Genomic DNA, 25,299 nt, shown 5'->3' on the forward strand with positions numbered 1-25,299 from the left:
TTTTCACTCAGGGTGGATGCTCTAAGGGAGAATTTGGTATTTTCACTCGGGGTGGATGCTCTCAGGGAGAATTTGGTATTTTCACTCGGGGTGGATGCTCTCAGGGAGAATTTGATAATTTCACTCGAGGTGGATGCTCTCAGGGAGAATTTGGTTTCTTCACTCGGGGTGGATGCTCTCAGGCAGAAATTGGTTTTAAAATTTCATATTCAACATGACTTGAAATTAATTTGGTGAAACGCTGGATACATAACTCAGCATTCAAAACATATTGGTGAGATAGCTTCCCACCAGACATATAACTCGAGCAACACATCGATCACACAGGTATTCCTGACTCCGCCTTGGGTGACGGCACACTGTGGAACGACGGACCATGACTTGACTTTTCTTTGAGAACAATAGCATAACTAAATAGAATTGCGGTCCAGCTTTTCACCAAACTAAACAAGAAAGATCGACAGTTGAATGGAAATTTTGATCAAGGGTCCATGATGATAAGCCACGAAGAGCCTTACAGAGAATGAGGGTCCACGGTGGTAAACCGTGAAGAGCCAAGTAAACGGGAATCGAGGGTCCATGGTAATAAACCATGAAGAGCCTCGCCAAAAAGACATGAGATGGCTGGTGGGTTAGAAACTGGGAATCAAGGATCCATAGCCATAAGCTATGAAGAGCCAAGAAGTAATCGAGGGTCCACGGTGACAAGCCGTGAAGAGCCACACAATGAATCTAGGGTCCATGGCAAGAAACCATGAAGAGCCCAACAGAAAGGAATCAAGGGTCCACGGCAATACTCCGTGTGTTGTACTTCCATGACAAGAGTCCCAAGGAAAGTAGAACCAGGATAGGTAAGAAAAATTGGATTTCAATGGGTTCCTTGTTTGGAATAAAGATAGGATGATGGCTGAGCCAGAAAATTTCTCTTTTCATTGATCATTATTTGAGGTTCTTTCCACCACTCACTGCTTGAAACTTGACATCTTCAACATTTCTGAACAAGATATTTCTCGCTTCTCTCTGGTACCTAAACCAGGGTCTATTCTGAGAGTTTGTGTTTTTTTTTTTCACTTTGGAAGGTATACACCCATTCTCCCAGTGCCAGACAACTTTGGACCTTGAAAGGAAAATGGATAAGAATGAGGAACAGACTTCCAAGACTCTATCAAGGAAGATGTACATTATTCAAGGGACTTGACTCACTTTTGATTCACCCTTAGACCTGATGTGTATTTTTAAATGGTAAGGCTAGCCGCTTTCAGAATAATTTTGAAAACCATGTCAAGAGGCACTAATTTCCTCCATCGGTATTTCTGTCATGGTTATTACCCCTCTTCGGATTGCTCGGTTTTAATGCCCCTAGTTTAGAAGGGTATCAAAGTAAGTCTCGCCGATACTACTTGGATTCCGGGATCCTGCCCTGTTTGAAGACTGCTTCTCCATCTGATTGATTTCTCCTCTTTCCAGGAAGCCACAACTGATGTCTTCCAGGATCTCAGTCTTGCAGACCGCTTGCCTTGATTCTTGCTTTGAGCTCTCGCTCTAAACTCAATTTTTGAAATTCTCCATAACAGAGGAGCTCCTTCTATATCTCACCAACTTTCTGTCTGTGGGAAGTCTTTGCTGCTAACTAGATTGCCTTCTTGAATTTTTCAATCTAGCAGACCGCTACCCTTACTTTGCATAAGCCAACTTCTTTGGTTGCTGATTTAGCAAGAAAAATGATTCTCACTTTTCTCTAGGCCGCCCTTTCAGGTTTTCAACCTAGCAGGTCTTCAGACTCTCGTTCTTTTCATTTCTTTCTGTTTTTGTTTCATTTGCCTTGAACCTTTGCTTGTTTCACCAGAAGGACTTTCCAAGTAAGCTTGGGTTAAAAAATGTTGGATATCTAAGGTTCTAAGAATTTTGGACCGAATCTGGTCTTGCCAGACTACCTACGTACCCCAAAAATGGAGGATCAGGTCCGCGTAGTTCGCTTTAGGGTTTAACAAAGAATGTTTTAGCTTTTTAGCTTCAAAATTTTGAAAGGGGTATGATTTAGCTTTTATCCCCAAGGTTTGACCGAACCTGAATTGATCAGGTTGCCTACGTACCCCTGAAGAGGTGGGGATCAGGTCCGCGTAGTTCAGGTGCATAAAATGCCCCTGGTTTATAATGTGGTTGAAAGAATTGTTTGGTTTTAAAGTGTTGCTCAAATGGCTCCCAAAAGGATTTTTTTTCTTTAAACGTTGGGATTTTGGCTATAAAGGCTCAAACGTCCAATGATGGCCTCCTGGTGTTTTGACGTGCAAGCTTTTGAAGAATAAGGTTCAATGGCTTTGAATATTTTTGTCAAGGAGTTTGACAGTATTTGTAAGCAAGACTTCAACCACAGTGCTCCATTTGAACTTGTGCACTTCTCGAATATCTTGAATTTATGCTCAAGGTTATACAGTTCTCGATAGTCTCCAAATGTTGGAGACAATTATGATATTCAATCTATCTCATAGACTCCATCACTTGGGTCTTTGATTTTTCTAAGGAGTTGTCTTAGGGACACATTCCCTTCTCCTTCTTGTCTTTCTTTCATATTCTTTTTTTCCTTTTAGACATTAGGAATGTCCTTACTCTTGAAGTATTCCACCTCAGAATCTCATTGAAAATATGTAGCTCAAAAGCTCTTTTCGGGCTCGAATTGATGACTTCATTTTCTGAAAGTCTTCTCTAAACTTCTCATCAGCTCAACTGGATGACTGATGCTTCACTCTCTTGAGTTTTGCTTTTCGACTGATATCTAAAGCTAATGGAGTCTTGTTTTTCATTACAACAGGACGTTCACTTGGTTTATCCTTATAGGATCAAGCAAGACTACCTCAAACCCCTATAAATAGGTTTATCAATTCCTCGCTCTCCTCGGGAGATAAAGTTTTGCCAATCCATCTTTCCCGAGTTTTGGATTTCGATACCACTATCAACAGCTTTGATTTCTTCTTTGAGTGGCTATGCTCGACGCTCTTCCTCTCGTTTGATCATGTTTCAGATCTCGAGGGAAATTTCGTCTGCATTCTCATCCGAGAAGGGTGTGTTTAATCATTTAAACATTAGATCTAAGAGTGAATCACAAGAATACTGATAAAGCTAGAATCAAATCTTTATTTCAACAGAAATTTCAAGTACATTGATGACTCTCTTCTTTTTTTTTTTTGACGCACCTCAATGGGTTCTTCATTGGATTTGACAAAGGACAGAAACAAATGACTATGAATGAACACGACTGACAAACATGACACTTTTTTTTTATGTTTTGACATCGACACAATAAGATTTACCAACTTTGAGAGAAGAAGGTTGGTATACACTCAATGAAAGACAAACAACACATGACACTTCTTCGATGGTAAATGAACTGGCACTGAAAGGTTATGGGTGGCACTCCTTTCTCCATGATGTCCATAACTAGGGGTTCAACCCTGGTATAGGTCCTGTTGACCTGGTTGGGTGAAATGAAAGAAAATTGGTTCAACAAATGGGTGAAGTCAGTTAAGTCTGACTCCTGTCATGGAAATGACAAACACTAACTTTAGTATGAGGCAATCTCGTGGAAATGTTACACACAAGTTGAAACAAGAGATAATACAAACACATCTCTCCCTTGGGTAAGAACCAACAGCATAACAATTGTAAGAAGGGTCATGGTAAGATAAACACATGATTTATCAATATCGCTAAAGGATAGCAATCACACTGAAAATGTGTTGGGTAAAATCTGGCAGCATGACAGCTATATAAAGAGAACCCACAAGTCATCTCAAGGGTATATGAATTGAAACTCGGTAATGTAAGACTCTCAGCAAGGATACTTGCACTCAAATGATGGTGGCAAGTTGCAAGATAAGCTCACAATCGAGAGGAGGCATATGGTCATCAAAGAGTTGTGATCAAATGAAGGATTGACCATGAATGACGACGCTTCACCATGGGTCGGATTTGTGACACAAAGACCGAAGGATAGATCATGGCAATAAGAATGGTGATGAAAAGCCATCGATCTGATCATATTCCAAAAAATGAATGGATAAGGATAATTGATTAGATTAGGAAGGAAAACCTAACTAAGAAGTAAACCCTAATCTAATAATATAAATACACGATGGAAAAATGGATCAATTTTATGAACCAATAATCTAATGATTATCCACATAATAGATAAATAGAAATAATTGATTAGATTAAGAAGGAAAACCTAACTAAGAAATAGGCCCTAATTTAAATATATGGAATATGGATCAATGATACAAGGAATGAATCGGATCTATGATCAAAAGATCAGAAAAAAAGACCATGGTCATAACGATGACAAGCAGAAGTCACCGACCAAATCTAAATCTCAAAGAATATGACTGATTGGATTAGATAGGAAACATTACAAAGGAGTAAGCCCTAATCTAATAATCAATCTATAGATATATACATATATATCCTAACCAGGGGCACCAGCCCTAAATATAATCCCACAGAGTCAAGACAGTTGACTCAAGACAGACATGTGAGTGCACTAGGACTGCGTTGTAGCCACATAAGATGAGCTACAATAATCTATAGATAGGACATGGCTCCTAAATCTAGGCTCCAACATGTATAAGCAACACATGTTCGTCTTTATATGAATGCAATATATATAAGCACATGCAGATCCTAATTGGATTTCACTAAGTCAGCAAATATATTCATATACATAATATATGTAAAATGAAAGTAGAGCTCCGGACTCAATATATCGGGTACTATGCTTATGATCCATACTTAAAATGTATAACACAAGTACGCCTAGTGTTATACATAGTATGCTTCATTGCTCATCGGCGGCTGTAAACACAAGTACGCCTAGTGTTTACGGCTGCAGCACCGGCGCATAGCTTGGTAATAGATACAACAATCCCATCCAGGTAATGACATCCCAGCTGGCATGTACTGTATCTATCCCATGGAGCCAATAATAATAAAATCAATAAAAGAAAAATAAAAAACAAAATGATGTATGCTGTGTAGTGTGTGAATCCCTTGTTTTAAACACCTATTTGGTGCCCCTGGATTCTAAGCGATTAAATTCCCATTTATAATGATTTTAGCTCAAATTTCTTCAAAATTAATAAAAATGGCATTTTAACAGAGTTAGGCAATATCTTGAAAGAATATCCCCAGCAGAGTCGCCAGCCTGTGGACCCCGATCCGAGAGAGAGGCGGGAGACGGGCCCCACGCGCTTCTCTTAGGATCATCCACGTGAATGGAGAGCTCTACCAAGGAACTCTTGAAAGAAGTGCCCCTCACAGCATGAGTGGCGATAAAAGGTGAGATACCTCTCGATTCGGGGACTAGCCCAGATTCGAGGCGTACCTTAAACAAAGAAGAGTCGTCATCCAAGGAAGTGGGCCCAGGATCCCATACTATGCTCTGTTGCAACGGATAACCAGAGATATAAAAGAAGGTTCGTGCCTGGTTACGAATTTGGAAGGTCCGAAGAGCACCTCGTCCGCCCAAGTGGAAACACCTGGTCTCTTATGCCATTTACTTATTGATTTTGAAGAGTTTTGGGCGAAAGTCATATGAAATAGGAATGAATATCTCCGAGAAGACGTCTATCTAATCATGCATGTCTCGGAGATGAATAATAAGCACACATAAAAGAAATGAAATAAGTGTCTCCCGAGAATAGCTAGGTTATGAGTGTCATACCTAATTGGTGTCTAAATTCTGGTGTGCAAACACATACATGCTACAGCTAAAGGTATAGGATCTGTACATAAAAGTAAGAAAACACAGCAAAACATACAACACAAATCAACTCTACTCATGACTGGACAAGACAAATCCTAAAACTCTAATGCAAGACTCGACTCGGACCAAGATGGCCGTCCATCCTAGCTGCTCTACGTATCCCGGCCTCGGGAAGAATCAGAGTCTACGTAGTTCGATGACCTATTCTAAACTACGATGCCTAACCATCTAGAACCCCTATCCTAGACTCAATCCACTAGACTCGACTGACTTTTAAAGCTTTTTGTACAATTGCTTAAGTTCAAGTGAATTGTAATTTTTAAGACTCTCTATATGCCCTAACTAATGCAAGTTGATTAGCCTTAAGCTAATGCAGGTGGGCCCTACATTCTATGTGTAACTAGGCTGTGCATCCTAAAGAAAATCATGGGCTGACTATATATTTCCTAGTCTAGCCATCGGTTCGAGTAAATGTCTAACCGATCGACTCGAGGCCTCCTAACTCTAGGGACACTCACACGACAGGACACACCATATCAACAAAAACAGGACAGACTCCTAACTCTAAAACATCCCATATATCTAGGACAGAATCCTAACTCTAGGGGAAGATCTTTTTGAAAAGGTTTTGAAGAATTTTTATAATTTTGAAAGGGTTGAAATATTTATTTTGAAAGGTTTGGCTGGACCTGGAATGTGGATCCCAAGCTGCACTACGTACCTCGTGGAAGAGGATCAAGGCAACGTAGTTCGGAAATAATTTTCCTAACTACTACTAAAGACTCAAGACTTTTGAGATTTTTGGTTTTTCAGATGTTTTTGATGTTTTTGACACAAGAGGACAGAATCCTATCATCATAAGGGTGGGATAGACTCCTGATATCCCGCAAAGGTTGGACAGCATCCTATGCTTTGCGGGGAAAAAGACAGAATCACGACTCTACAAGGGTTGGACAGCATCCTATACCTTACAAGAGTGGATAAAATCATATGACTTGACGAGAGGTTGGACAGAACCCTAACCCCTATGATGATAGGACTGACTCCTGAAAGATTGACTCTCTAACTAAAGACAGACTATCTCGCTAAAGACTGACTCATATACGAAAGGACTGACTCTTAGTGCACAACCCAAAGAGGGGAGTGCTAATGAGACTAGGTTAGTCTCCTAAAAGAAATTGAGATAAAGAAGGGGGGGTAATGAGACTGGGCAAGTCTCTCAAACACAGAGATGGGCTCCAAATAACCTTATCATTGCCCTTGCAATGATAAAAAGGGGTAGGACAACTACCAGACCAAGTCGGTCTTCCACTAAGAAAGGAGCTTCTAATGATGAGGCTAAGCAAGCCTTCTACGTGTGACTCACTAATGAGACAAAACTTGTGTCCAAAAGATTTGATTTTTCTACATGAGACATAGCCTGCCTCCTAAAAGGGGTGAGCTCTAGATGACTCTTTCATTTGCACCCAATTGAACATATTTAAGCCTTACAAGTGTGACACAATAAGATTAGTAAAATTCTCCAATGCTACCCTGTGTACAAGTAACCATTTGATTCAAACCCATTACATAGTGCATTGTGCACACATAATCTCATTAGACCCAACCAATGTGCTGTGTATGAAACTCCCACTGGACTCCACTAATGTACTGTTCATAAGTGATCTCAACCATATTAAATCAATGAGCTTTATGTTCAAAATTGTACAAATAACGGCATGCATATGGACTACCATTGAAACAAAAGAAGATGAGCAAACTGCAAATGGGGAACCTTCACATCTTAAAATTACCTCGAGATAATTACATGAGCTACTACAATCGCATAACAGATGTAACAGGTTAAAAACAACAACGCATATTCATTCCATACTACTATTGCAACTAATTAATGTAATGAGCTGAGGCATAAAATGGAGCAACACTCTAAACACTACTTGCATTCTTTGCTTGGCCCCTATACAAAATAACTACCTCTCAAGCATTCAACTGAGCTACCAAATATGATAGGAAGTACAGGAAGATTCAATTCCATTATCTTAAATTGGCAGTATATATGCATGAGAGTCTCTTATCGGAATTTATTCCAATCTCCAAGAAAAATGAACCAATTTCATATACCTATCAAGGATGAGAACCTAAACAAAATGCTATGGGCTTCTCCAGTTGTTTGACACTTTTTCCAACATCAACACATGTACAATTGCAATTTCTTAACGGGATGCAATGGGCGTAAGGGAATCTTAGGTTCAGGTGAGTTAGCCTAATAGTCCAATCCACTGATCCTTGCCGAGAAAAAAAAATGTCAAAAGCTAGCATCTGACCCCATTGAAGTAAGCTGAGAGACAAGAAGTGAAAGAAAATAGCTTGTTTTCACAACATCAGTTATGAATAACCCTTATTCCTCTTTTGTCTCATACAAGAACGTTATCAAAACACCATGAGATACAACTTAAAGTCAAGAAACTATGTGTTCAACAAGTGTCATAAGTAATTAAAATCTCTTACAGCCACCAAACCCTGAAATTCTGACATCTCTTCAAAAAGAAAGGAATGACATTATAGAGCTCACAGAACAATCAATCAAAGTTGTCCAAGTGTCATTTTTCATTGCAATTAGTTAACACAGACATCAAATAGTAGAATGAAAGAGTGATGAGGAAAATACCTCTTTTGAATTGTACTAGAATTTCTTGATCGCTTTCCACTTTTGTTTCCCTTTTTTTTTTAAACAATTGAGAACCAAAGATGACCGATGATTGCAGTAGTTCTCTGGATCTTTGTTTTTCCCCTTTAAAAAATGTTTACATCTGATCTTGAAGCTCTAGCAATTGAGCATCAAGAAACGAAGACATCACTGAATAACCTCTGGATTTCAAAAGCTCCTAAGCTCGGTAGAAAGAATCAGAACCAGAAAGAGAACTATCATACAAATACGGAGGCACACAGGACAAAGGATCAGACCTAGGGCTTTCAGATGGAGCTGAAGCCGTTGAGATCTGGAATGAAGGATCAAAGAACCGGATCTAAAACTAGTCGGAGTATTGCCGGAGATCAATTGAAGAAGGGAAAATTAGGGTTTCAAGGTTAATGAAACAAAAGATCTAGGATTTTGACCTCAAATCAAAGGTTCTAAACTAAACGATAGAGCAGGAAATAAAGCAACAATGCACAGATGACTCGCCGCCGGTAGGAAATGACTTCCGGCTCAGAAAATTGACCGGAGAAGATGAGATTTGTAATTACATAAATAAGGGAAGATGAAGATGAGAAAGATGAATTAAAGATTAGGGGAAGAGATCTACACTTAGTTAATCGAAGCTCCGGCGGAGACTTCCCGGAGAAGATGATCGGAACACGCTCTCCCTTTTTCTCTTTTCTGGAAATTTTTTTTTTCTTTCTCTGCCGATCCCTTTCTTTTTTCTTTTTATTTTTATTTTTTTAAACTCTTTTTCCAATCCAAAGTGACAGCTTTCTTCTCAAACCTTGTAAATCAAGAATTTTGAAGACACAAATTCATTCTATCCTTTTTCTTGGTGCTCTGTTCTCTGCAATTTTCTAGTGGTAGCAAAGTAAAGGAAGGGGTTGACTACAGAATCCGATTGAATCAACAAGGCCTTAACCCTCCATCTCTTTCTAAACTCCCCAAGCCCTCAGATCAGCTTTCTACTAATCCCTTCTCTTGGACAAGTGATAATAGCTGCAGATGTGAAGCACCGGTCGGAGCTCTTGATCTTGCCGGAGCTTTGGCGATCCCACCGGAAAAGGTTGATCGGAGAAGATAAACAATCAGATCTTAGGGTTTCGGTGACGAGATCTACTTTATCTCTCTAGGTTTTCTCTCTCTTTCTAAGATCTTGCAGAGATGATAGTAGAGAATAGCGGCTAGCTGAAGGATGAAGACGGATCGGAGTTCACCGGAGAAGAAGAAGTTGATTGGGAAAAAAAAAGTTTTGCGAGATCTATTTCCTCTCTCTAGAAAAGCCCTAGAGCTTCTCTCTCTAAAAAAACAAAAAAAACAAAAATGAAATTATCCTTTTTTTTCAAATGAGATTAAGTAGATATTTATATAAAAAATAGGGCGTTCATAATGGCACAAAAGCTGGATTAGGCGCGCGGAAATTGATAAATGCGCGCGCATAATCCGTGTCTTTTCCGGCTCATGCTCGCCCTTCATAGGATAAATTCACCCCTCCTTCAGGATAAATTCACACCCCTTTTCTGCATTTGCACACTACACTTCTTCGGTTCGTTCGCTAGGCAAACACAATCCGATTTCGACGAAATTTTGCGGGGAGCTAGATGGGACCTTAACCTAGCTTAGGGTGAATTTTGGGACCCTAACTGATTGATTTGATTGGGTTTTGCTCAAACAAGAGAGATTTAGGGCACGGTCAAAATGGGGTGTCTACATGGGGTTGGAATAAAATTATATTTGATCGATATAACATTGTCAATATGAATTGAATGTTGGTTATGAAACAAATTCAATTAAAGAAAATAAGTACTTGTGTTGGATTGGCACTACACAGATCAGAAATGAAATTCGGTTAGGGGAATAACTAAGAAAAATAGTAGGAAAAAACCTCGAGTTTACTCAGACGTACAATAAACAAGATTGACCCCTTGATTGTTGGTGGTGTCCTATTGAAAAAAACCCGATTGATGGTAATCCCATACCATCTTTTTCTAGATCTGATTATTTCATCTATTCACTCGATCTTTTTTTTCTATACGTCTCATATCAATAAGAAATTTTTTTTTCGTTATGTTTATCTGATATGTGATTATATAGGAGAAATAGGGAATATGTATGAATAGAGTAAGAAAAATCAAAATGGTGGAGAAAGAATTACACAACGCTCGAAAAGATACTGGGCACCACCCCCCCTTTTTTATTTCATTTCCTTTGATTCATTCGAAGTTCCTTAAAGACCTCTCTGCCTTCTTTGAAATATCATGAACAGTTCGTGTATGTTGAGTGCCTTTTTCAAGGATATATAGGATAGCAGAAACGTCTGAATAAGTTTGATTCTTTATCAGATCATAAAACCCACTTAACGAACATCAATTGCAACGATTCGATAGATGGCTTATTGGGATCGATGTGGATGAACAATGCTCCCCTGGAAACGTATAGGAGGTTTTCTCCATGTACAGCTCGAGAAAGAATGGTTTGAGTTTGAATTTATTCTATGATTGTTAGAGTTTGTGCCATAAAACCCAGTATGTTTCGCATGTTAATCAATAAAAGTTTCTTTTCATGACAATTTATGGGTACGAAAAGTTAAATATGTGTGACATGCTACTTGTTATTGACACGTATTTGTCCTTAAGTAGCAAAGTAGGAAACCCATGCTCATTGATTCACAGATCCTAGGGAGCAAGGAGATATGGGATTCTAGTTCTTTGCAGCCCTTAATAGTTCCTAGTTGGGGTTGAGGTTGGAAACCTCCTCCTGTATACAACTGTAGACACCCCATTTAGACCGAGCCCTATCCCCTTGTTTTACCCGAGGCATCCTTCTGTGGGATGAAAGAGTGGTCATAATTTTCGCCAAGTAGGGCTGTCCGGTAGAAAAGGGGGTATGAATTTATCATCTAATCCTAAGCTTGATATAATGCCGCATGTCCATGTTAGCAATTACAGCCAATTCACATCACAGAGTGATCTAAGCCATGTATTTGTAGTTGGGTTGAAAATCAAGAGGGCCATGCCCCAATTCATCTGTATGGGCTGATTGGAACCTACAATATGTGATGGAGATTAATCTTTTTTTTTTTACTCCTTAATAATCTCCTTAGATGAAGGGCTGAGATTCTTTTGGGGGAATGCCCTAGCTATAAAAGACAAGGCAGGGACGGTCGGTTGAAAAAAGAGAAAAAGAAAAAAAGGGTTTTCTTCTCCCCAGCAGAGAGACCTCATCTTGGCAGCCGCAAGAGGGAGGAGGCTCATTGAGGGCAGCCACCAAGGGAGAAAACAGAGAGGAGGAGGTTGGGGGGGCTGCAACTCGACCACCATCAACTACATCTCCACCTCACCATCAGCTCTGCCCATCCCCATCTTCTCCGGTGTATCGCCGGAGATCCGACCTCCCAAGCTACTGGCCGCACCTATCTCTTCTCATCTTCGACGACCATTCGAGCCTCTACCTCCACCTCCGATCGGATTTCCGACCACCTCCACCGCAAGCCACCATCATCTCTACAAACCCATCTTTGTCAATCATCAAACCCACTTCGATTTTCTCCCATTTTCAACCATCGCCGCCATTATCTCCTCCACCCTCAATCTCCATCAAAACCCACATCAGCTCGAACCCACTTCATTTCTCTTCCCTCTGCAACGAGATCTGACCCATTTCAACCAATTTCACCATCTTCTCCCCATTTCCGACCACCCTTAACCCATCCACCATCGCCACCCTCATTTGCAGGTATCAAAACCCATCTTATCCGGTCGGATTCTCGCCGGAATCCGGCCGTAACCTCCATTAAATCCGATCCTACCTCCATCCCCTATTCTATCAACCCCATTCTCAAACCCCTATTCATCAAACCCAAAACCCATATTCACCCCCAATTCCATCAGCCATTTCTCAGCCACCATTTCCCCCCATTTTTATTCCTTCATTTGACATAAGGAAGAGAGAGAGAGAGAGAAAGAGAGAGAGAGAGAGAGAGAGAGAGAGAGAGACGGTTTGAGAGAAGAAGGAGAGAAAGGAGCTGGAAGAGTAGGGGGGTTTGGTCATTTTTGAAGAGGGAGAAGGAGAAGAAAAGAGAAAAGAGAGATAGCAGAGAATGAGGGAATCGCCTTTTCATCATTTTCACAAGTTCAAACCCTAGATCCGAATCGCCTTCATCTTCTCCAGTGGAAATTTCGTCGGAATCCGCCGGTCTAGTACCGAAGAGCTCCGATTCAATCAATTGTCAGTGGCAATTCGAAGCAGAGCCCTTCATCAGAGAGCTTGGAGCAAAAGCACAAGGTGTGAAGTTTAATCTATTACATAGAGAACCTCAGGTAATTTGCTCTTCCCCTCTTTAAATTCATGTTTAACGAATGCCCATGGCTTGTGGTTGATCTTTGCCCCAAAAATTTGTGCGAAATTGATTGATGCGTAAATATTCACTGAATTGTGCTCATAGTTTTGTCTATGTGATCATGGGTGGGAACTACTTTGTTCAACTTAGCACTAATTGTTTTGACATTGGTATGAGCATGATTTCCCTTCAGCACAAGATAACTCTTCTAACCCTTGTATGGCTGAAATTTTGCATAGATATCTACTCTATTTTTCTGGTATTGTAGCATTAGTTCATGAGTTGGTGCTAATTTGGCTCTTGAATATGAAGTGATAATCTGATTTTCTTTACGGATGGATGGTGGAGGGATGTGGGCTTAATTAATGTAGGAAACCAGATTATTACTCTACTCCATGTCATGAGTAGGAGTATCATCTGATTTCACAGGAGACCCCATGTCGAGGGTTTGGTTGTATGAACTATGTGATCTCATTCCCTCTGTATATTTTCAAAGTACCTGTAGTTTTCTCAAAATTGATGTTGCTATGTATTTGTTGGTTATCTTCTTTGAGGGTTACTCATCAGTTTTGATTGTTTCTCCTGAAAAATACGAGTTCATTGTTTCGATGATTGGAATGGTTTGGTTTCTTTATCACGGTTTCTTTATGTGGATTTCCTTAAATACCTTGCAAACTTTGACTGCTTGATTTAGATTGAGACCTTAGTCATGATTCTCTAAGGACTAACCTGAGTAGAGAGTTGCCAGTATTTTCATTTAGCTTTGGAATTTGCACTTTCTTTGATTTGATGATAATTTCATGATAGATTTTGTGATTTGATCTTACAGCCCCTGTGGTTTCATTTCTTACCTTTTAGGCTGAATCCAAATTTCCATATTCTTTGGATGTCAAATGGCAAGTAATAGATTTTATGCGTGCCAAATGATTCGAGTGATCACTAGGGCTTTGTTGTCGGATATTTAACAAGTGAATCTAGATACGCGAGTTACTGTTCTCCCATTCGAGACTTTCTTGGGAATTATGTTTGGAGTATTTCTGCAAGGAGGTTTTTATACAAATTTCATGAGTTACTGGTCAACATTCTTCCCAAAGACAATTTTGTCAATATCTTTATGCCGAGCCCCTTTCCTTATTTAGTTTCAATGAGATTGTTGTCTTTATATCCCAAAGTAGCTTACGACAGAATTTAATTGCCATCTTGTCATTTCAGCTCCATTTCAGTTTTTCATTTCTCTGATGTGCATATATCTGATACAAAGGATATGATTTAGATCCCATCCTACCATTTCATCAGTTTAAAAATTTTGCCTGAGTATACTAATTCACGCAGGTCTTGGGTTTTGTTTCTTCTTGTTACATTCTTACCTTGATCTTCAAGTCTAAATGAATATGATTGAGCATGTCTTTTGGGTTAGGCGATGACGGAATATTTCTTGAGCCAACCCCTTGCCCTTCTTATCATTTTTCTTATCTCATCATTTTCTGCAGGGCTTAGAGGTTTCCCCTTTTTCGAGGTCATTACTTCTTTTACAGTTTAGGAGTTTCTTCACTTTCGAGATCATTTCTTGCGCGTTCCTTGGGATCCTTTTTGAGTTTCGGGATTCTCTCGATTTTGGGAACAGTTTGTTGGGCTTTGGCAACGATGGAACGTTTCTTGAGCCAATCTCTTCCCTTCCTGCCTTAGAGTTTTCGCAGGTTAAGAGATTCTCTCATCTTAGAGTGTTTAGCCAGTTAGGACCGTTCCTAAGTGGCTGATTGTTTAGTAGTTCTTATTATAAGGTTTTTGTCTGGCTCTTTTGTTTAGAAGTCTACGCTTAGGGTTAGAAGCTTTTCATCTCTCGTTTGTTCAGGGTCTTCCCTCGAAGGTTAGTTTCATTTTTCGTCTCTTTGAGATTGTTTTCTCGTATCGGATTTTTAGTCCCCTCATATATTTTCTTTCCCCCAAGGCTTTAGGGATCCCGTTTCCCTCTAAATTACTCTACCGCGATATGGTGGGTAAGGAGGCTCTTCTATCGGATCCCCTTTAGCTGAAGGGTGTTAACACACTTTTAATCACAAAAAATATAAAAGCACTTCAAAAACCTTTGAAAACATAAAAAACCTTAAAAAAAAATCTAAAGTGTTGAGTTTTTAGCGTATTAGGAGAGTTGGATTTTCGAACTACGTTGGCTTGATCCTCTTCTAAGAGGTACGTAGTGCAGCTTGAGATTCTTATCTCAGGTCAAGCCAAACTTTGTAAATAAATGCTTTAACCTTTTTTCTTCAAAACCTTATTTTCAACAAGATCTTCCTTTAGAGTTAGGAGTTTGTCCTAGGTAGAGAGTTTTAGAGTTAGGAGTTTGTCTTTTGTTGTGTGCTTGTTGTGTGTTTGTGTTAGAGTTAGGAGTTTGTCCTAGCTAGGAGCGCCTCCGTCCGGTCAGTTGGCAATTCACATCGCCGACTGATGACTAGGTCTTGGATACGTTAGCGATCCCATTGTTTTCCTTAGGACGCATAGCCTAGTTACACATAGGTTGTAGGAACCACCTGCATTAGCTTAGGGCTAACCTGCATTTAGTTAGGGCATATAGGGTGTCTTAAAATCTACAATTCACTGGAATTTAAATAATCGTTCAAGAAGCTTTAATAATTAGTCCGGTCTTTTAGATCGAGTCTAAGATAGAGGTCAGGTGTCTTAGGCATCCTAGCTTAGGATAGGCGCGAAGAACTACGTTGCCTTGATTCTCGTGGAGGCGGGGATACGTAGGCTTCTTTGGATGAATATCAGACCATCCGAGGACTCGGGCTAAATCGTTTAGAGTCTTAGGATTTGTTGTGTTATATTGTATATTTTGATGTGTTTTCTTATTTTCTTGTACTGATCCTATACTTTTAGCTGTAGCTTGCATGTGTATGTCCACCAGAACTTAGACACCAGTTAGGCATGTCACTCAGTACCTAGTTGTCATTAGGTGACACATCTTTTATTTTATTTTGTGTGTGCTTATTATTTTATCCCCTGGTCATGCATGATTAGGTAGACGTCTTCCCGGGGATATTTTGTTCCCATTTCACATGATTTTGTCCAAAAATTCTTCGAAGTTAATAAATAAATGGCATAAGAGACCAAGTGTTCGCACTCGGGCGAATTGGGGGCCCTCTTCGGACCTGCTCAATTCGTCATCAGGCACGGACCTTTTGTATCTCTGGTTATCCATTGCAAACAGAGCATTTGTTTTGGTTCCATGGCGCATCCATGAATGGTGACTCTGAGTTATTTCAGGTATGTCTTGGTTTCGAGCCTTGGCTCCGGATCGCGACATATCTCTTTCTTTTTGTATCGCCACTCGTGCTATGCTATGAGGGTGGCATCCGTTTTGAGAGTTCCTTGGCAGAGCTCTCCTTCACATTGTGGAGATCCAGAGGATGGTGTGGGGACCCGTTCCCTCGTCTATCTCGGATCGGGGTCCACAACAACTAGCATCTATCTTGCTAACATGCTCGAGATGTGGAGTGACTTATCTCAAACACTCGGGTAGTGGACCCTAAGCAAGATAGAATGGGTAAGACAATGAGATTGTGTACTGAACAGGATCACATTAGAATAGCTTGTGGACATGAGACAATTCACCTATTCTATCAGACAGAACCCTTTACAGGTCCTCTGACCTGAGGGGTAATATTGGTCTATCGGTGAGTCTCTCATTCTTGGTTTATCTAACCGTGATTATCTTAGAGTCACCAGAGGGTAGTACTGGAGTGTTGGACAAACCTTCGAGGTCAATAGTGATACCCGACATGAAATTCTCCACCTATTTTAAAGGAGAACATCTACGGTTTTGGTCAGAGCAGTAGGCCTAGAAAAATACCTAGCCAGGTGGATTTGATAAAGTGTATATCAAAAGGATTCCACAAAATAAGTTTTGAAATGGTTTTAGTAAATGCATTTGCAGACCAACACTGCTTGATTGAAAGCTATACCGTGAGTGGGCCCAGGGGGTAGTTCATGTCCGCCCCCCGTAGGACTCAACTCAATAGATGTGGACTTGGAGAAATGACTTGCACATTTGATGTGATTAGGGATATGATGATTTGACGGTTATCTTCAGGGTTACGTCTTGATGGAGGTCAGTGACTCAATGCGATTGTAGCATTGGCTACGGAGCAATAGCCCACTTGTGAGTTCTGCAGGATCTACCGTTAATCCTCACTATGATCTCACTCACTACTCGATTGACCTATTATAATCTATTAGATAGAGGTCCTGCATTTATTTAGTTGTTTATATGAACTAGTTTCGTGGCATTGGATGCTTTGAAAGGATATACACAATGTATATAGTGTATATGCACTATGTGATACATTGGGAATACCAAAATGGGTAAGTATTAACCAGAAGGGTATTTTGGGAACATCATAAATTATATTGGAGCTTTAATCCTATTGGATTGGATTGGATTGCATAATTTAATTGGGAATTAATTATGAAATGCAATGGGAATTTGAATTGGATAAGTGGACCCACATGGGACGAATTTGGGTGGGATCCATTGCCACATGCCCCATGTGGTGTGCCATTATCAATTTAAAATTCAAATAATATTTAGAATAGTATTGCTTGATTTGTTTACTCAAATTAAAGCAACACATGTGAAATTGGAAAGAGAGAGAGAGAGAGAGAGAAAGAAGAAACAAACCAAATTAGAAACTTGGGAACCACATGGGCAACCAAGGGTTGGTTGCAAAGCAAGCAAGCCCCTATGGGACGTCCCATGTGGGTTACCATATTGGGGAGTTGCTTGCTTGCCCAATTAGAGCGTCCAATTGTGGCTAGTTTCCATTGTTTTGGAGAATTCTCTAGAAACTTTGGATTGTGCATATGGAAATTGAGAACTCTATAATATAAGACATATTGCTCAATTTTTCATGAGCTCTTCCATAATTCCATGTGCTGGAAATTGGTAGAGACACCCCAGAGTCATTTTCTTCTTCTTCTCCTTCAATTCCATCAACTAGTTTTGTATTCTCTAGATCAAAGACAAACATCCAACCAAGCTCAATTGATCTAAATACATATTCCCACATTATAATATGATTTAGATCAGATTATAAAGTGAACAAAGAGTTGTACACAAGATCCTTTATCCAACAAAAGGAATCCATCGTTTAAACTTGAGGTTTCACATCAATTAGATCGCCGGTGAGTTTTTGAGGAGAAGATCAAGTGGAAGAGTTCTTTTCTACATAAAGGTATTTATATTTATGTTTATTAAATCACAATAAAAATTAATTAGTCCCTACAAACCCTGGGTTAGAGCAAAATTTTTGTTCTACACGGTTTATTCTTCTGCAACATGTAGCGATTTTGCTCGGGATTTTATAACTAATCTAACACCCATTTCATAGTCATACTCGAGAAGAAACCAGGTCGAGAAATGAAAAAAATGTGGTTCCTTCTTGATGGGGCACAAATACGGCTACGCTCCCAGATATCGCCACGTGTCATCCATGCACGAGCAGAGCTCAACCATCGTGAAGAAGGGTGTTGGAAAACGGCAAAGACTACGCATTCATGACACGTGTCGCCCTCTCACCACCCAGGCCTCATCATCACAAATTAGGGAAGGAAATGGCCGCCAAAGCCACGCGCGCCGGCGAGGCAGAGGGACGGCCCAATCCCGGAAAGGAAGTTTTTTCCTCCATAATGATGAAAAGGGCCGCACACCTCCCTTTAAAAGGAGAGGGAAAGGAAGAAGAAAGGGACCCTTTTTTCTTTTAGCCCCTGAAAGCAGGGAATTCACCCATCCTCCACCCCGCAATACCGGAAAAAGAGGCGAGGCAACAACAGAGGCGGCCAGGAATCCCATCCTGCCCTCCCTGCTAGTCCCCTCCGACTCACTCATTTATGCACCCAGAAATGTCCCCGCGCACCGGCCCTGGTAACCCTGATCAAAACCCCCTCCCTTTCTAGCTGTTCTTTATATTGACTGGTCGAAGGATCTGACTTGGGTGTCGAAGTGGTCGTCCGGGACCCACCCCGGACCCCCTGACCCCCTTTTGTTTGTGACTGGTCGAAGGATCTGACTTGGGCCGTCGAGCTGGGCGAGTTCGACATACAAGTCCACCCAAGGCCGGCTATCAAATCTCAAGCCCTCACTGACTTTATAGTGGAATTCACGGCCCCGGCCGAAGAACCAGCAACAATGGGGAGCGACGAGGGCCCCACTGCGCACACGGTTTGCGACGACGGGATGCAGGACCCCTCGGAACAGAACAGCGAAACCCCTTGGATCCTGCACGTTGATGGCTCCGCCGGCAATAAAGGACACGAAGCGGGAGTGGTCCTCCACGGCCCAGAAGAGTTCACACTGGAATATGCCCTCAGGTTGGATTTCAAAGCCTCCAATAACGAGGCCGAATACGAAGCCTTACTAGCAGGACTAAGTCTAGCCGCGGAGCTCGGCGCGGGCAAGTTGAAAGTCTATAGCGACTCACAGCTTGTCGTTAACCAAGTAAACGGAATATACGAAGCCAAGGGCTTCAGAATGAAAAATACCTCCACAAGGTAAAAGAGAAACTGCAGGGGATGGGAGAGGTAGAGATCCTCCAGGTGCCGCGAGACATGAACAACCGAGCGGATGCATTATCAAGAATGGCCGCCGAAGAGACCCATGACTTCGGCACCGTGCTCACAGAAATCCTGCCCCACCCCAGCATCGACAAGATACAAGTTCTGGAGATTCCACCGGGGCCAAACTGGATGGACCCCATCATACGATACCTGAAAGACGGTATACTACCCGCAGATAAGCTGGAAGCCCGGCGCCTAACCGCAAGAGCTGCCCATTACGTGGTCCACGGGCCCAGGCTCTACAAACGGTCATACACATGGCCGTACCTCCGATGCCTGGTACCCTCCGAATCAGACTACGCGCTACGAGAAGTACATGAAGGGATCTGCGGAGACCATGGAGGCGGCAGGACCCTAGCCCAGAAAATCGTAAGGCACGGCTACTTCTAACCCACGGTCCTTAGGGACGCCAAGGAATTCGTCAAAAAAATGCAGCCCATGCCAAAGGTACGCAACCACCCCCCACCAACCGGCTACACCGTACACCGCGATAGCAGGACCCCTGCCTTTCGCCATGTGGGGCATGGATCTACTCGGACCATTCCCCAAGGCCCCCGGGGGGCATACAATGTTGTACGTCGCCATCGACTACTTCACCAAGTGGGTTGAGGTCAAAGCCGTGGTGAAACCCAATTCCAAAGCGACGGAGAAGTTCTTCTATCACGACGTCGTTTGCCGTTTCGGCATTCCAAAGACCCTTGTAACAAACAACGGTCCCCAGTTCGCAAGCGCCGAATTTGGCAGATTCTGTGACAGCCTAAGCATCGAACACCGTTTCGCCTCGGTAGCACACCCGCAGGCCAACGGGCAGGTCGAGGTAACCAACAGGATTTTGCTACAAAGTCTCAAGAAGAGATTGGGAGAAGCAGGAAAATACTGGCTGGACGCACTCCCTAGCGTCCTCTGGGCCTATCGAACAACACCACGAACCGCAACTGGAGAATCCCCTTTTAGCTTAACCTTTGGGACCGAAGCGGTCATTCCGCTAGAAATTGGCCTCCCCAGCTTCCGCACCGCGAATTACGACGAGCAGGGAAATTTCGAACTCCTCCGGAGCAACCTCGATCTCGTGCTCGAGAAAAGAGAGCAAGCCCTCTTCCGAACCGCCTCCTACCAGCAAAAGGTGGCACGATACTACAACGCCCGGGTAAAAAAGCGTTCGGTAAAACCCGGAGATCTGGTGCTACGGCGTGCAGAGGTATCAGACCCCCGCCACACGGGTAAGCTCGCACCCAAATGGGAAGGACCGTACAAAGTCGTTCGAGCACTTCGACCCGGGGCCTACCAACTAGAACGCCTCGATGGAACCCCGGTCCCTCGCAGTTGGAGCATGGACAACCTCCGAAAGTTCTATCAGTAAAACGACAGGGTAAGTTCCGTGTCTTTCTTTTAAAAATATGACAAGTGTTTTGGTTTCCTTTTTTTGTGTTCTAGAAGCAAAGATGTATTGTTGTCAACAAATTAATGGGAAAGCACTTCTACAAAAGCAGCGTACATCTCCACTTTCCGGCCCACGATAAATGAGGGACCCGAAAGAAAACAGGGAATGAGACAGAGGTAACATCGGGGCCGATCCCCCCGAGAATACCCTAAAACGCTCCCCATGAAAAAAAAAAAGACCTCCCCCTTTAAGGGCAGGCGGGACCTATTAACCCCGAACTGATCATTCGAGGGGAAGATAGTCCTCCCATAAACAGACGCCCTACGGGGTGCACTAAGAATACCCTCACCAACAAAATTCGCAAAAGCCTGAGGACCAACACCAAGAACTCGAAAACCTCGCGGCGCCAATATGATGGCGTCCGGATCCGGGTCTGCGATCACGCGGTCGGTAGAGGGCCTCCGCGGGGTCTGCAATCACAAACAAAAGGGGGTCAGGGGGTCCGGGGTGGGTCCCGGACGACCACTTCGACACCCAAGTCAGATCCTTCGACCAGTCAATATAAAGAACAGCTAGAAAGGGAGGGGGTTTTGATCAGGGTTACCAGGGCCGGTGCGCGGGGACATTTCTGGGTGCATAAATGAGTGAGTCGGAGGGGATTAGCAGGGAGGGCAGGATGGGCAGGATGGGATTCCTGGCCGCCTCTGTTGTTGCCTCGCCTCTTTTTCCGGTATTGCGGGGTGGAGGATGGGTGAATTCCCTGCTTTCAGGGGCTAAAAGAAAAAAGGGTCCCTTTCTTCTTCCTTTCCCTCTCCTTTTAAAGGGAGGTGTGCGGCCCTTTTCATCATTATGGAGGGAAAAACTTCCTTTGCGGGATTGGGCCGTCCCTCTGCCTCGCCGGCGCGCGTGGCTTTGGCGGCCATTTCCTTCCCTAATTTGTGATGATGAGGCCTGGGTGGTGAGAGGGCGACACGTGTCATGAATGCGTGGTCTTTGCCGTTTTCCAACACCCTTCTTCATGATGGTTGGGCTCTGCTCGTGCATGGATGACACGTGGCGATATCTGGGAGCGTAGCTGTATTTGTGCCCCATCATAACTCCCCCTTACTCCTTTGGTCCATTGAATGGGCCAAGGGAGTAACGTTTTGTTCGAGCTAAGTCATGATGAGGATATTTACGAGGGCTCCGGGGTGCGAGGAGACGTGCCGTTTTATCCGGCGGCTGTCCTTGGGAAGCGGCAGCGTCGTTAGGGAGGCTGCGTTGTCTCGAGGCACCAGGATTTCTTTCTCGAGTTTAAAAGAGGGGAATTACCCTGGTGTCTTTTTGTGGCTCTTCGTCGCTCTTCTTCTTTCCTTTGCGGTAGGGGTTCTTTTCGTATATTCTCCAGCAACATGTCTGGCTCTTCTTCACGAGTTAGGGGCAAGGCCTGTTTCCTCCAGAAGTCGTCGAGCGACCCTGACTTGTCCTCCGATCCGGGGGAGGATCTCGTGGCTCGTCGGAAGAAGGCTAAGAGGGGCCCGGGCGCTTCGTCGGGCTTCCCCCCCCTTCGCCTTTCTTCCCTGCCTAGGAAGGACAGATTGTCCAGGTCCCGCGTTGCCCGGGAGTGGTCGTTTTTCTCTCGAGCCTATCGTCAGGGAACGGAACTGCGTGGACGTGTTTCGAAGATGGGTCAGGAGATCGAGGACTTGAAGCGGGAGAACGAGGTTCTACAGAAGAAAGTTCATCTTCTCAACGAGCAGCTGTTGGAATATGAGGTGGACCCCCTACTGGAGACCTCTTGGGAGGAGGAGGGGAACTCCTCTGGGGAGGATTCGTTCTCCGATTAAGTTTTGGCTTTCTATGTTTTCCTGCGTGTCTATCCCCTTCTCTGGCGGGGATTTCTGAGGCCTGCGTGCCCTGTGCTGTTTTTTTTTTGTTTCCCTTTATTTTTGTAGGCCTATGGGCCAGGAGGATGTTAATGGGTAGTTTATGTGTATTTGGGCCGTATCTCTTAATGTTGTTCTTGGCTTGTGATGGAGAATCTCTGTGTTTGCAAGGATTTGCGATGCTCCGACCCTTCCGGGCGCTCTCTTTTTTTCTTTTGTTTTTTTTTTTTTTTTTTTTGGGGCCCGAACCTGCGTGGGGTCGGGATAGCGAAGCGTGTCGAATTCGTATGATCTTGCCCTTTACCCTCTACTTCCTTTATGAAGGTTAGGCTTTATGTAGATCTGGGGGCGACACGTGGCGTGCTTCGGTGATAGCGCCGTCTTTGTATGTTATCGTGATATGACCTTTAGTCCATTAATTGGCCTCGGGGAGCGGGCCCGTTGGCATAGTTAAAGGATATTGTGGTGAAGGCGTTTATGGGAGCATTGGGGTGCGAGCGGATATTCTGCTCCGTCCGGCGGCTCCTTCCCGAGGTGCCGCTTGGTTGTTCAGTAGGAAACGGACACGCGGGTAGTAAGTGCTTCATTTTTCCACACCGGGGTTTCCTATAAGGGTTCTATGAGGGGTGAGCTTTCCTGAAGTCAGGAAGATCGCCCTTTGTTTCTTCTTTGCCTTTTTTATTTCTTCCGGCATTTCTTCAGGCTTGTCCGAGATGTCGTCGCCTTTCCAGGGTCTCTTTGCGAGCGGCGATCGTAGGTCTGATCGCGACGGGAGTCGTCCGAATAACCCCGAGGCAAACTCTAGCGGGCTGGGGCCTCAGCGAGGGGTTCCGGAGGGGGACATGGATCATCCTCCTCCCCTACACGAGAGGGAGTCTCATGAAGCGTTTATTCACCGCAACCATTCCTTCTTTTCCTGCGTCCATTGTAGGGGAATGGAGGTTTTTAGCCGGATGAGGGACATGGATCGGGAGATTGCTGCTTTGCGCGCGGAGAACGATCTGCTGAGGAACCGGGTGCGTTGGTTAAATGACCAGGCCCATTTCACTGGGAATCGGCGTTGGGGAAGCTCTTCGGACGGGGAACAGAGTGATAGGGAGCTTTCTGATGCGGAAAACTCTTTCAGCGGCCAGTCCCTCTGAGCTGATTGCGGTGGATTTCGGAATTTTTGGAGGAAGCCTGTTGTCTTTGCTCTTTCTTTTTTTGTCTTAGGGGTCTTGGGGGCTTCGGGCCTGCGTGCCTATTGTCTTTACTCCCCTTTTTGTAGGCCTTTGGGCCAAGAGGAAGTGGTTTATGAATGGCGCCTTTCTTTTTCCTGTTTCTGATGTGTGTTTTCTCCTTACGTGTTTGCTTTTCTTTTGCATGCTTGCTTTCTCGCGCGTTTCTGAGCCCTCGTCGCTACGTTCGATATTTTCGGCCTGGTGGTATTTTGTATGGGGTATCTAGTCGTACCTTTATGACGGGTTCCGAGCTCTTTGCCATCGAACGTGGTTTTTTTCCATCTTGTGGAGGTGTATGCCGGGTCTTTGTGACGGGGTCCGAGCCCTTTCTTTATGAACGCAGTTTTTTTTCATCTGGTGGAGGTGTATGGATGGCTTGCTGGGGAAGTTATGTCGTGGGTAGGGGTAGAGGCGTCCTTTCCGTATGGCGCTTCGACTTATGGCGGTTCCCTTGGGTTTCTCAATCGGCGCCACGTGTGCGCGTCCCATCGACTTAGAAAGGGCGGGAGATCGAACGACAGGTGTCAAAACCCTAGCCCTTTTTAAAGCCTTTTTGGGGATTTCTTTTTTTACTTTATTCCTTCGTCTTCCTCGATTAGAACGGGTTTTTCTCCGCGGCGATTCTCCTACGTGTTGCTTGTCGTCCACGCTTCGTTCGGTGAGTTCTGTGTCTTTGTTTCATAGCTTACGATGTCTGTTGCGACTGTGCCTCAGAGCCCCTCTTCCGCGTCGGTAGAGGTGGTGGAGAGGGCTCCGGTGGGAAAGAGGAGGCGGTTGTCTGCAGAGGGTGGGGGCAGCGACGGAGGAAGAGGTAGCTTTCTACGTGGAAGCTTTCCAGGCGGGGGTTAGGTTTCCGCTCTTGGACATTATAATAGAGGCCCTCGAGTTTTACCAAGTGGCTCCTTCCCAACTGGCGCCTAACAGTTGGCGCACACTCCTGGCCTTTGTGGCCAAGGCGGGTCTTCATAAGGTTCAGCCCACCCTTCCGCTGCTCCGGGCCTGCGTGGCCCTCAGTCCGTTGGTGAAGGGGGAGGACAACTGGCTTTATCTGACCTAGCGTCTTCAGGTGAAGATTGCAGCGAACTTGCCTTCGTCCATCAAGAAGTGGAAGGAGGAGTATGTGTTTGTTACCCCTCCATCGGACGCTGGCTGGGATTTTCCTCGTTCTTGGAGGCGCTCTGTTGAGTGGCGGAGGAAGTCCCTTCCCGACAAGTCTGACTACAGCAAGTTTGACTTGGGGAAGCTCGCCTCTGGGGAGGCTATTGACGTCTCCGAGTTTAGGTGGGAGAGGAGCCTGAAGAGGTTTGGCTTGGTGGGAGCTGTGGAGAGGAGGGTCCGTGCTCCCGTCGTATAGACCGAAGCGGGAGAGGTCTATGCCTGCTTCTGCGGGGGTCTTTAAGACCTCTGAGGTGAACGGGGATGCCGT

This window comes from Tasmannia lanceolata, unplaced genomic scaffold, assembly GCF_043159265.1.
Source record: "Tasmannia lanceolata isolate RefF3 unplaced genomic scaffold, GAP_Taslan_0.1 ptg000003l, whole genome shotgun sequence".
Classification (NCBI taxonomy): Eukaryota; Viridiplantae; Streptophyta; class Magnoliopsida; order Canellales; family Winteraceae; genus Tasmannia; species Tasmannia lanceolata.